Source organism: Fukomys damarensis, unplaced genomic scaffold (genome assembly GCF_012274545.1).
Source record: "Fukomys damarensis isolate Sample0158 unplaced genomic scaffold, DMR_v1.0_HiC HiC_scaffold_12, whole genome shotgun sequence".
NCBI classification, from domain to species: domain Eukaryota; kingdom Metazoa; phylum Chordata; class Mammalia; order Rodentia; family Bathyergidae; genus Fukomys; species Fukomys damarensis.
The window spans coordinates 39,255,221-39,267,222 of NW_022900924.1; the positions used below are offsets into that span (position 1 = coordinate 39,255,221).

Below are 12,002 nucleotides of genomic sequence, written 5' to 3' on the forward strand. Positions count from 1 at the left end.
CCAATGGACTCAGTCGTAATTGTGCCAGCTTTTGTATGGGTGTCAGTAACATAGCATTCACAGGGAAGGTGTGGAGCTTCTGTATTCTGCTTTCTATTCATCCTTGGCTTCCACACAAATGTTATTCAGCTGGAAGCCAACACATCCCTAATCTCATCTCTCCTTCCTGTTTAAGAAGCAGCAAATAGAATACCCGGGTTTGGTGGCACATGCCTGTAAGTCCAGCACTGAGGAGGCTGAGGCAGGAGGATCGCTGTGAGTGAGACCAGCCTGGGCAGCATAATGAGTTCCAGGTCAGTCTCAACTACATAGTGAGACCCTGTCTCAAAAAAAAAAAGTAGCAAATAGTTCAAAAATGAAAATGGGAGGCCAGAGATTTAGCTCAGTAGTCCCAATATCTGCCTCACAAGCACAAAGTCCTAAGTTCGATCTCTGGTACCAAAAAAATAAAAATAAAATTTTTAAAAAATGAAAACAGGATCCAAAAAAGGGCTCCAAAATAAAAGTGATAAAGAAAATAAACTTCTTCCTATGGAATTAAAACTATAACTTTAGACCTTCCCATGGTGATAAGGCTTATATTTCTAAAATGTTCTGAGTCTTGAATATTAGACTATTTATGAGGAAATAATGGTAAAAAGCATATATCTAGGATTCATTTTTCTACAATTGAATTGATGATGTAAATCAAGGAATGCAGGTAGGTGATAAATAGCAGATCACGACAGTAACGAGCCCTAAGAAATTTCAAGCAGAGCTTTGATATGGGAAGACAAATTTCATGGATCAATGTTCCCTGCATTTGTCAGCCTGCCTATTGCTAGGACAAAATACCTGATGCGCACTGCTTAGTCAAATCAGACCTTAAAAGAAGAGAGGTTTACTTTGGCTCATAGTTTCAAAGGTTCCAGTCCATTTTTGGCTGCTCCATCATGGTAGAAGGGTTTGGTGGAAGAATTTTGCTCACTTCATGGTGGCAGGGAAGAAGAGCATAGTGGAAAAGCACCAGAAAGGAAGAGTCCAAGGATAGATAAAGTTCCAAACATCACACCTGTATGACCCGCCCATATATACCCACAAATGTGCTTTACTAACCTCCTTGGAATCTCTTAATCCATCCAGGTTGACATCAAGATTAACTATCACATTTCTCTACTCAAACATCAAATGAACATACATCATACTAAAGACAAAAAGTAAATGACATATTTATTGTCTACCCATCAAATTTCCAAAAGACCACAGAACATGGTAGAAATTCAGAGTAGCCTCCATTATATGAAAACTGTTAATTTTAGTCATATGTGGTGGCACAAGCCTGTACTCCCAGCCCTTAGGAGGTTGTGGCAGGAGAGTTTGAGGTCAGCCTAGGCTACATAGTGAGTTCAGGGTTAGCTGGGACTATGTCTAAAAAAAAAAAAAAAATCAAACCAACAAACTTAAAGCAAAACAAAAACTACCGATTTTATAAGGCTTGTATAGTCCCCACTATGTCACCTCAGTAATGACACTAATCTTTCAGCTTTGTATGAAAGATTCAATATTGCTTCATGAGTTCCAGAGAGATCCTTTGGCTGCCAAGACTGAATCAGTATTGCCTGAAATTTACTACCATTTCAAAACCAAGTGTTGGGCCAGGGATTTAGCTCAGCGGTTTGGTGCAAGGACCCAAGTTCAATCCCCCATACAAAAAAAAAACCCAAGTGTTGACCCATGTGAAATGAAAAGTTACAAAATATAATGCCATGCAAGCATTTGAGTTTCAAGAGCTCAGGGTGATATTTGGGCCAGTGATGCAGATGGAACAGTTGGAAGGCATGCAAAGAGCTAAGTCACTCTGACTAGGTACTGATTTTTAAAACAAGCGTAAGAAGAAAGTTTGGCAGGCCATAATTACAAAGGAGATGCATGGAGGATTATTTGAAGTTTTAGTGACCACATGACTCACTCTCCCAGCACTAGCTGTGCCTACACTTTATAAAATGTTTAATACATGAGACTCCATATACAGAGGCGTGCACACACACACACACACACACACAATCCTTTGATTCATGTCTAAAACACCTTCCTGGTTACTCTTTTACAGTTCATGTTGACATGGGGACTTCTTGTTCTTGTGGAGTGTGTCAACTGTGAAGGATGTGGGTTTGCTTTTGTTTCTAAGGATCAGAATCTCTGAAAACAGAAGTGCTTTCACTTAGAACCAATGCGCTTATACAGAGGTGCACACACACACACACACACACACGTTTCTTATTTTCATCCTAGTGAATCTGTACCCTTTTTCTTAAGATTTTATGTCACAGCAACCTTCGGACTCTTCTGAACTGTAAGGATGACATTTCAGCTATTATATCATCAAGAAAAATGCATAAGGCCAAAAAAAAAAAGAAAGGAAAGAAAACCAAATTCACGTTTTATCTTTTCCACATTTTCTTGGAAGGGGATTTCTACTTCCACCTTGTAACTCTGCATCAAAAGACACTGGTGCTTATCTCAGTGGGTAGGTGCTGCCAGAAAGACCTGCGAGAAAGTTGGGTGATGGGAAGCACTGAACCAGTGCTACATTCAAACTCGCCCTTATTCCATTGAAGATTTTTCTTTTGGTACCGGGGATCCAGCTCAGGACCTTGTGCTTGCAAAGCAGGCATGGTGCCACTGCACTGAAACCTCAGCCCACCCCATTCCATTTAAACTGCTTTCTGAAGTAAAACAAAGACTTACAGTGTCATTTAAATATAACCTCCTGCTGATCTAAAAGCTCTGAATGCTAAGGCTTTAAAGAAGAATGATTTGCCTATTCCGATATGATTGTGTAATCTTGTCTAAACTAAGATGATTCATGCATACATACATATAAAAGAAGGAGGGGGGAGGGAAATTTGCAGGCTGTTTACGGACATAAAATGTATATGTTTGTGTGTGTGTGTGTGTGTGTGTGTGTGTGTGTAAATATATATGTAAATAAATCTACTTACGTTGTCATTTCTGGACCAAATGCCTTGATCTAGGAAGTCTTTCCAATCTGAATTTGTTCCACCTTAGAAAAATAATTCCACAGTAATATTTTCTTGGTTTTTTTATTAATTTTTCCCTTAATAAAAAGACATTCTTTCTCTTTCTTTTTTTTTGGGGGGGGGCAGTTCTACCCAGATTTTGTCCTAGGTAAGCTGTGGTAGTGTTCTTGAGAGGGCTCACATACTGGCAGCCAGCTAGAGCCTAGGGTGGTTCTTTACAAAGCTAAGGATACCAGACAAGCAAGGGGTCCTTTCTACCTTTGCAGCCTCCACCTGAGTCCTTGTCCATGCTGGTCTCAGGGACAGTATCAGAGAAACTTCTCCCCACTCCCATTGAGTTTATTGGTACATTTTAGGGATATAGTACAGTTACATTCATTATTGGGATCTTGTACCTTTACATGACAGGTCTTGGTTCTCATTTTTTCCCTGCCCTCCCTTCACCCCCTCCTCCCCTCCCCGTTTACAGACACTTTACTTCCATTTTTTCATTTTCTCCTATTTTTTTCTTTTCCCTTATCACCTTTCCCTCTCCTTCCCACTTTCCCTATACCTTTAGCCCTTTTCTTCCTATTTCACATGGTCAATTATCTCTTTAGGATCTTATGGGGCACATTTGGGTTCCACTCTGCTTCAGATGCACCCATTCCATTTCCAAATCCAATTCCTGACTCAATACAAGACCTTTTAAACCAGATTTCTTCTTGCAGGAAAGCTGACTTGGACACAGGGAGGTGGGGAGGGAGGCGGTAGGAGGTAAGCAGACTTGGGAGAACCATCCGACTGCCTGCAGTCTCTACTCTTGGGCCTGGAAGAAACCATGCACTGCAGGTTCTCCCCTCTAGGAGCCAAACCAAGGGAGAGAAGCAAACTGCAACTCCATGTCAGCCTACACATCTCAAACTTTCATTTATAATTAGAATGTAACTTAGAGAATTTATGCTATTTACAAAGGCCACAATGTGAGAAGCAAGGAAAGTGAGACTGCAGGACACAGAATGGAAGTCGTCTAGGGAGTTCCTAATCCCTTTCATCATTGCTTTTGCATTGCCGCCTTTCCACTGGTGTCAGGGAGAGCAGAGGAATCGCTCTTTCCAGAGACCAAAGCACAAACTACTCTTGCAGAGGTCCCCAGTGGCTAGGGTGTGACTGCTGCCTTGGCATCACCAGGCTGTGGAGTCCCAACCTGCAGCCCCCACTCAGAGGGTGTGGGATGAACCAAGCCTGGGACTGCCCAGCCGTGTGGCTTCTTGGAATGGTGGGTCAAGGTCTCGGCCTCTACTGCAGCTCAGGGATAAACTAAGACCAGTTGATGTTGGCAGGGCCCAGGGGGTCCTCCTCCAGGCCAGGGAGGCTGATGTCCAACAGGATCTTGCTCATTCATTGTGTCTAGAACCAGGCCTCCTGTCAGAGAACGGTTGGCTGAAAGGCTGGAGATCTGTGGTTCTAGGGTCCCTAGCTTGGGGACTTTCAGGTCTGAGGGGCAAGAGCTGCTAAAGGGGTCAGAAGCAAGGTTAAAGTGATCTAAATTGAGGAGCTCTCAAGGAGAGTCAAAGAGGGGAATGCTTTTCATTGGAGTGGTGCTCATACCCATTAGCCCTAGGGAGCCAGGCAAGGGGCCAAAGGTGCCCTGTGGGGTTTGTACCAGACTGAAATCCAGTCCCCTCACTTTGTCAGGAGGTGTGAGCCTCCAGGGTTCAGGGGTTTGGGGGAGGAGAGATTTACTTGAGGTGGAGATGGGCAGCATCTCCGAAACGGGTGTCTTAAAAGGTCCTCCCTCCTCCCGGGGCAGCCACGCTGCAGGGCAGGCTCCGCAGACTCTGCCAGGAGGCAGACAGGGTGCTCCACGGCTCGTGCAGATGTGCTGGGGTCCTCCCAGAAGACAAGCTCAGGCTCATCCACAGGCAGACAAGGAACAGGTGCTGTTTCCTTTTAGACTGGCTCATCTCTCTTCTCTCTCTCTCTGTCTCTCTCTCTCCGTTTAATCACGAGCATTTCTGAGACACACCATGCCGGGGACTTGAGCTCACTGAAGGATTTCCTGGGCCTTGGGGTGGGAGAGCAGGTTGGGTCCTCACAGGAGTGAGATGACTCTTCTTTGAAAGATGGGCGTGGAGAGAGCCACTCCTCCAAGGGAGGGCTCTCCACTTGGATGGTTCTCCCCACGGGGAGCATGTCCTCCCAGGACTGGGTTTCTCCTCCTTGGTAGACTGAACTGGGAGCAAAGGTAACAGCCCTCTTCCAAGCAGGGATTTCTCCTCCTTCACTGGTCCAGCAGTGGGAAGCTGGGCTATGCCCTCATCAGCCAGGAATACCTTCGGGGCAATGCGGACTCACTTGGCTGTAGCAGGCTAGCTCTGAGCTCATGAGTGAAACTGCCAGGGCAACGGCACCTTCACTGTGGGCTGCACCACCGGGGACTGGTTCACTGGGAGCTGGATGGACGCCGGGTACGAGTTGACCTATGGCGGCAGTGGCTTCATCTTCCACGGTGCACCCAGAGGGAGTTCAGTTTTGATGGTCCCATTCCGGCGGAGCTCAGCATTGGGCCCCTTCTGCTGCTGCTTGTGGCAGACTTAAACACCTGATCCGAAGTCCGGAATCTGTTGGTGAAGGGTCCAAGAGGAGACCTTGCCATTGGCAGATGGAGGGAAAGGTTGCGATGAACGGAATTCTTGACCTGACTCTGCTCCAGGTGACGGTTCTCCTTCTCCTCCACTTCCTGCTTGAAGCCGCAGGAGCCCAGTCCATCAGAACTCATCTTCCCGAGCCACTGAATGTTAGTCCGGCTGCTGTCCAGAATGCAGCCCACCACCTCACCACTGGCACAGCTCTCCCGAACTCCCAACAGTGCCCAGGAGGAGCTCCAGGTGGTCTAGGAACATTTACTCCCTAGCTGCAGGCTTTGGTCCCGACTTCTAGGTGAGCATTTCTGTACTCTTGGAATCACTGCTGTTTTGGGCTTGTGGCTGCGGTCCTGGAGAGCAAGCTGGGGCTCCCCCACCGCTGATGAGGGCGAGTTTGTTGGGCCCACTGCTGCCACTCTTTTCCTTTGTCGGTCAGTACTGTGGTGATGCTCTGGATATCAGCACTGCTAGGGATGGCCACCACTCGTGTGTTGGGCATCGTAGGGTAGTTAATAATCTTGATCCCAGCTGGAAACCTGCAAGAGCTGGATTCTGCCACCTCTTTGGAGGCTGGTGCTTGACTAGGCTCCTTTTGAGCAGGGGGTTTCTTAGATTCCTCTTCGGGTGTTTCAACTGGAGCATTTTGAACAGGAAGGGGCAGCCTCTGTCTTTTGAGAATCAGTGGCTGTTGGGGGCTGGTTTTCATTCTGAATCTGTGCTTTCACTCACCATTGAGAATCACAGCGTGGACCCCTCAGACCGCAACGAAGCCGCCCAGGGCCCAACACGGGTGCTCGGGTGCTCTGGGGCCTCCCGAGGGCTGGCAGGACAGGAGCACAGGAGCCTGGCAGGCGGGCCGGGTGGGTCGGCGCCAGAGCTTTTGGTTTGTCCCGCTGTTTCGAGACATTCTTTTTCAATTGCTTACTCTGGTTGATTTTCTTAAAAATCTGCCATAACCTAAAAATGCAAGGCTGTTATGCTGCAGATACCACGTTACTGACCTGGCACGCCATCATCACACTGCGGACACCACTTAATGTCTGAAGCTTATAGCTAAGTATGCCAAATAACAACTGAAGTGGGCAAAAAATGATTTTAAAACTCATGAATTATTCTTCTTTTTATGCCACAATCGCAAATCTGTGGTTGAAACCTGGAGCTGTCAACCTGGTTCTCACTCGGGCACTATGAGAAATTTCTGGTACAGAAAATATCCACTCTACCTGGGAAAAGGACCCAACCCAGATGGACTCACAAACTATGTTATAGAAAAGAATAGACGCCCACCAGCAAGTCTCTCTCTCTCTCTCTCTCTCTCTCTCTCTCTCTCTCTCTCTCTACACAAACTATGTTATAGAAAAGAATAGACGCCCCCCAGCAAGTCTCTCTCTCTCTCTCTCTCTCTCTCTCTCTCTCTCTCTCTCTCTCTGTCTGCCTCTCTCCCCCATTGCTCTTTTTCTCTGTCCATTCCTTGGCTATTGTAAACAGTGCTGCAGTAAACAAGAGTGTAAATGTATCTTTCTCAGTCTTATTCTATTTCCTTCAACTATACACCCATAGTGAAATAGTTGAGTCATATGGAAATTGTTCTTATTTTTTGAGAAAGTTGCACAAGTTTACATTTACATTCCCATCAACAATGTGCAAGGGTTTCCCTTTCTTCCTATCCTTTCCAACATGTGTTATCTGCTATCTTTTCTTTTTTTTTTTTTTTTTTTTTTTTTTTTTGGTACCGGGAATTGAACTCGGGTCCTTGCACTTGCAAGGCAGGCCACCGAACCGCTGAGCTGAATCCCTGGCCCTGTTATCTTTTTTTATAATAATCTTTCTAACTGGATTGAGGTGATATCTTATTGCAGTTTTGACTTGTATTTACATGATGCTTAATGATATTAACAAAATTTTCAAATACTTGGTGCTCATTTATATATCTTTTCTGAGAAATGCCTGCTTAGCTCTTTTTTTTTCACTACACAGAAGTTTATTGTGAATACTTAAATCAGATATTTGTTTGCTATTGAGTTGTTTGAATTTCTTACATATATTTAAATTTTAATGTAGATATATAGTTTTCAAATATTTTCTCCCAGACCATAGGTTGTCTCTTTAATGAGACATTTAGTGAGATGATTGTTTCCTTTGCTATGAAGAAAACTTTGAGCTGAATGTAGTTTGAATTTTTAATTTTCCTCTTATTTCCTGTGTTTCTGGGGTCTTATCCAAAAAAAATCCTTGCACATTACAATGTTCGGTTTCCTATAGTACTATTATGGTTTAGATCTAAAATGTATTTGGTCTCAGAAATAAGTTCACCCATCCAGGCATTCACAGGCTGCTGCAGTCATGGCCCAAGAGAGCTTGGCTATTGCTTAAACTGATGGCAGACCTTGGCATCATCCACGTGGTGCTGGTTTTTCAGGGATGCAACACTTGTGGGATCGAAGAAGTTTCTACCAAGATTTCAAATGAGAGCCTGGGAAGCCAGGCCATGTGACCCTGAAAGAGTAATACATAGCTATGAAAGTAAAGCCAAAGCTTCAGCGCAGACCCCAGGAAGACAGAGATGCCAGGATCATGGAACATCTCCCAAAGAAAGTCACAAGCCTTGAGCAGAACTGGCCCAAAGCAGAGGCCATGTGGGCTCCCCAAGGCTTTTCGAGTTCACACCTCAATGCAACCTCTTCCAGGTGCTGGATATGAAACTACAGGATTTGATGTTTTCCCCCTGCTTTTCAGTCTTGCTTTGCTCCAATTATTTTTCAACGCCTTTCCTCCTTTTTGAAGGGGAATGTTTGTCCTATGCCACTGTATGTTAGAAGTGTTCAACTTCTGTTTTTATTTTTACAAGGGCTCGCCCCTGAAATTTGCCTTAAGTCTCAGAGGAGACTTTAGACTTGGACTTTTGAGCAATGACGAAACTGTTAAGATTTTGGCAATCTAAATGTATTATGCATAATGAGATGGACATGAACCTTTTGGGAGCTAAGGATGGAATGCTACGGTTCAAATCTAAAGTGTCCCCCAAAAGTCTCAAGTGTCAAAAGCAGGCTTTCAAAAGATGATTAGTGCATGAGGGAGCTGTTTATCAGTTGATTAATCCACTGATGAGTTCATAGCTGATTCAGCAAATCAGTGTTAGGAATAGGGAATCTCCATTTCTAATAAGTCCTCAGGTGACACTGATGTTTCTGGTCTAAGGAACACTTTGAGATCCACTGACCAAATGTTTACTATGTCCCAAGCCACTTTCTATACTGTTTTCCTACATTGTATTATGTAAGACTAACAAGAAAAATGTAATGAGGTGAGTATTAATCAACATGTACATTCCACATGGAAGTTGAATGATTTGCCTAGAGTCCCATTGCTAGTAAATGATGGAGGAAACATTCAAAGCTAGGCAGTCAAGTCTGGTTCCTGTATACTTCAGTTCGAGAACATACTACGTATAGGTTGTGAAAATGCCCATCTGAGGTAAATAAATGAACGGATTCCCTCTGTAGGAAGAATAATGTCTCTAGGGAAAGCACAAGTTAAACAAAGCCAGTAAGGGGCTTACATTGCTCCAACCAAAGTAGAACAGTTGCCTAGAGGAGACGCTTGAGAACCAGTGATTAATGTCCTAAAGAAAACATCTCAGGGTGCCTCCACTCCTAAGCTCTTTGGAAGGAAACTGCACATCTTCTAGATGCTGGTAATAATTTGAAGTGTTCTACTGCAGAAAAAAAAAGCCCTCTACCCCAGGCAAAATTGTACTATATTGACCTCTGATTCCCTTTTCTTACTTACCAGGACTTCAAAACTTCCCAGGTAATTGCAATGTGCAGCCAACTTTGATAACCAGCACCCCAAAGTAACTGTTGGCTCTCCTTGCCTCCGATTGATTCCTTCTCAGACAAGGAAACTAGTCAGGTACCATCTCCACCCCAACACCCCAACTTTCTCTGGACCACTGCTTCTGCCATAGTAATTACACCAGTCTACGCAGACACATTACCAGTACTGTGTGCCTCTCTCTGACATCTGTAGCCCTGTCTAGGATATAGTAGGTCTTAGCATTTGAACACCTATATACAATTAAATGGTTATTTATGGAGGCTAGGGATTTAGCTCAGTGGTTCTGCTGCCTGCCTCAAAAGCGCAAGGTTCAGAGTTCAATCCCTGGTACCAAAATAAAAAGTTATTTATGTTTATTATGGGGGCTGGGAAGACTGGCGAAGAAAGTCAAAGTACAGTATTTATTTTGGAAAGGAAACCTCTACTAAGCAGATGGCACTCATCTTTGTTTTAAATCACTTTTAATAGGGCCAGGGATTTAGCTCAGTGGCACCATGCCTGCCTTGCAAGTTCAAAGTACTGAGTTAGATCCCCAGTACTGGAAAAAATAAAATAAAATTTTAAATAAATCAGATTTAATATTTTCACATATTTTCATAATATTTTCATATTTCTTTGAAATTGAGTCTGGTTCTGATATAAAATATAAAACTTCAAATAATCAAAAATATTTGTGAAGTGCATTTCATACACTAATGGCTTATTCGGGTCAGCATTTTTAAATGTACACATCACACAAGGGGAAAAATGAGAACCAAGACCTGTCATGTAAAGGTACAAGATCCCAATAATGAATGTAACTGTACTGTATACCTAAAAGTCACCAATAAATTCAATTAAAAATATATATATACATCATACAGATTTTTGCCTCCTTCTAAAAATAAAATTTTAAATAAATCAGATTTAATATTTTCACATATTTTCATAATATTTTCATATTTCTTTGAAATTGAGTCTGGTTCTGATATAAAATATAAAACTTCAAATAATCAAAAATATTTGTGAAGTGCATTTCATACACTAATGGCTTATTCGGGTCAGCATTTTTAAATGTACACATCACACAAGGGGAAAAATGAGAACCAAGACCTGTCATGTAAAGGTACAAGATCCCAATAATGAATGTAACTGTACTGTATACCTAAAAGTCACCAATAAATTCAATTAAAAATATATATATACATCATACAGATTTTTGCCTCCTTCTAAAAATAATATATATATATATAATATAATGTCAAGAAATACATAATATTATATCATGGAGCAGGGCATGGTAGTGCATCTCTGTAATCTCAGAATTCAGGAAGCTGAGGCAGGAGGATTGCAAGTTCAAGATCAGCCTGGGCTACATAGCAAAATCTTATGTAAAGAAAAACAAAACAAAATGATGCACATGAAGCGAAATTTATGAAACAAGCATAAAAATTATAATTAATCTTAGAAACGTAAGAGAGAACTGTGAACTAAGTGTCATAAATGAGTAACTTACTTTCTGTAACTGAATACTAAACTTAGTTCTGAGTTTTGTGGCAGACAATTAAACCATGGATAGATATTGGATGATACCAATGAATTATAAAGAAGAAAGGAACCATGGAAGAGGTAGAAAAGAAAGCACATTTGAGAAGACAATATTTTCTTAGTATTAAATTCTGGGACATCATCACACTCATCTTTGTCCAGGAGACACTTGACACCTTAACAATCAGCATCTTTTTAAATTTTGTTTCTAACATCTTTAAAGCGTCACTCATGGCCTGAAATAGACATGTGTCCAGGTCTGCCTAAAACATAAAGAGAGAATGATCAGTTAGCTGATTTTCTTTCTATGTTGCCAAACATTAGCAAATACATAGTTTTGGATAATAATATTTGCTCTATATGACTATAAATTAACGCAGCCAGTTCAGTAATTTTCTTATGGTCTCAATGTCTTTAACTAAGAACTACACATGTGTTTTCCTTCTTTGCCTTAGAAATTGTCCACAGAAGAAATACTTCTAAATTACATCTGGTCACTATGAAATTCCTCAGCTGAAGGAACAAAATTTTTGGATTCAAATGGCCAGTGAATAGAAATTGGGCTGAAAATTAGTTTCAAAGAAATAATGGGTGAAAACTCTTGGGCACATAACTGTGAAATGAACCCAAAGTTAATGTAGTGCCTGTCTGGCACATAGCAGATACTTAATATTTACTTGCTTTAAAAAGAGGGTCCCCTTGAGTTACTTCAAGGCTATGATATCTTAACATCATAGAAGACACAAGATGCCGAGACATGAGGCAAGATGGCGGAGTAGCCCTCTGGTTCACACTTCCAGACTGGCTCCCATACCGGAGGAGGTTTAAACACATCTATCCCCAAGTTTACCCATGGCTATGGGCTAATGACTAGCCATAAAGTAGATGAACAGCCCTCCACACCATCAGCTTATATATCCGGCCCCATTTCTACTTTTTGCTGTTTTTCTCCTAGCATTATTTCCAAGTTGCTACAAGATGCTCTTCTTCT

General features: G+C 42.4%; 1 pseudogene; it reads right to left on the reverse strand.

Moving 5' to 3' along the window:
- Positions 1-4,298: 4,298 nt before the first annotated feature.
- LOC104867916 lies at positions 4,299-6,353 on the reverse strand (annotated as a pseudogene).
- Positions 6,354-12,002: the final 5,649 nt, after the last annotated feature.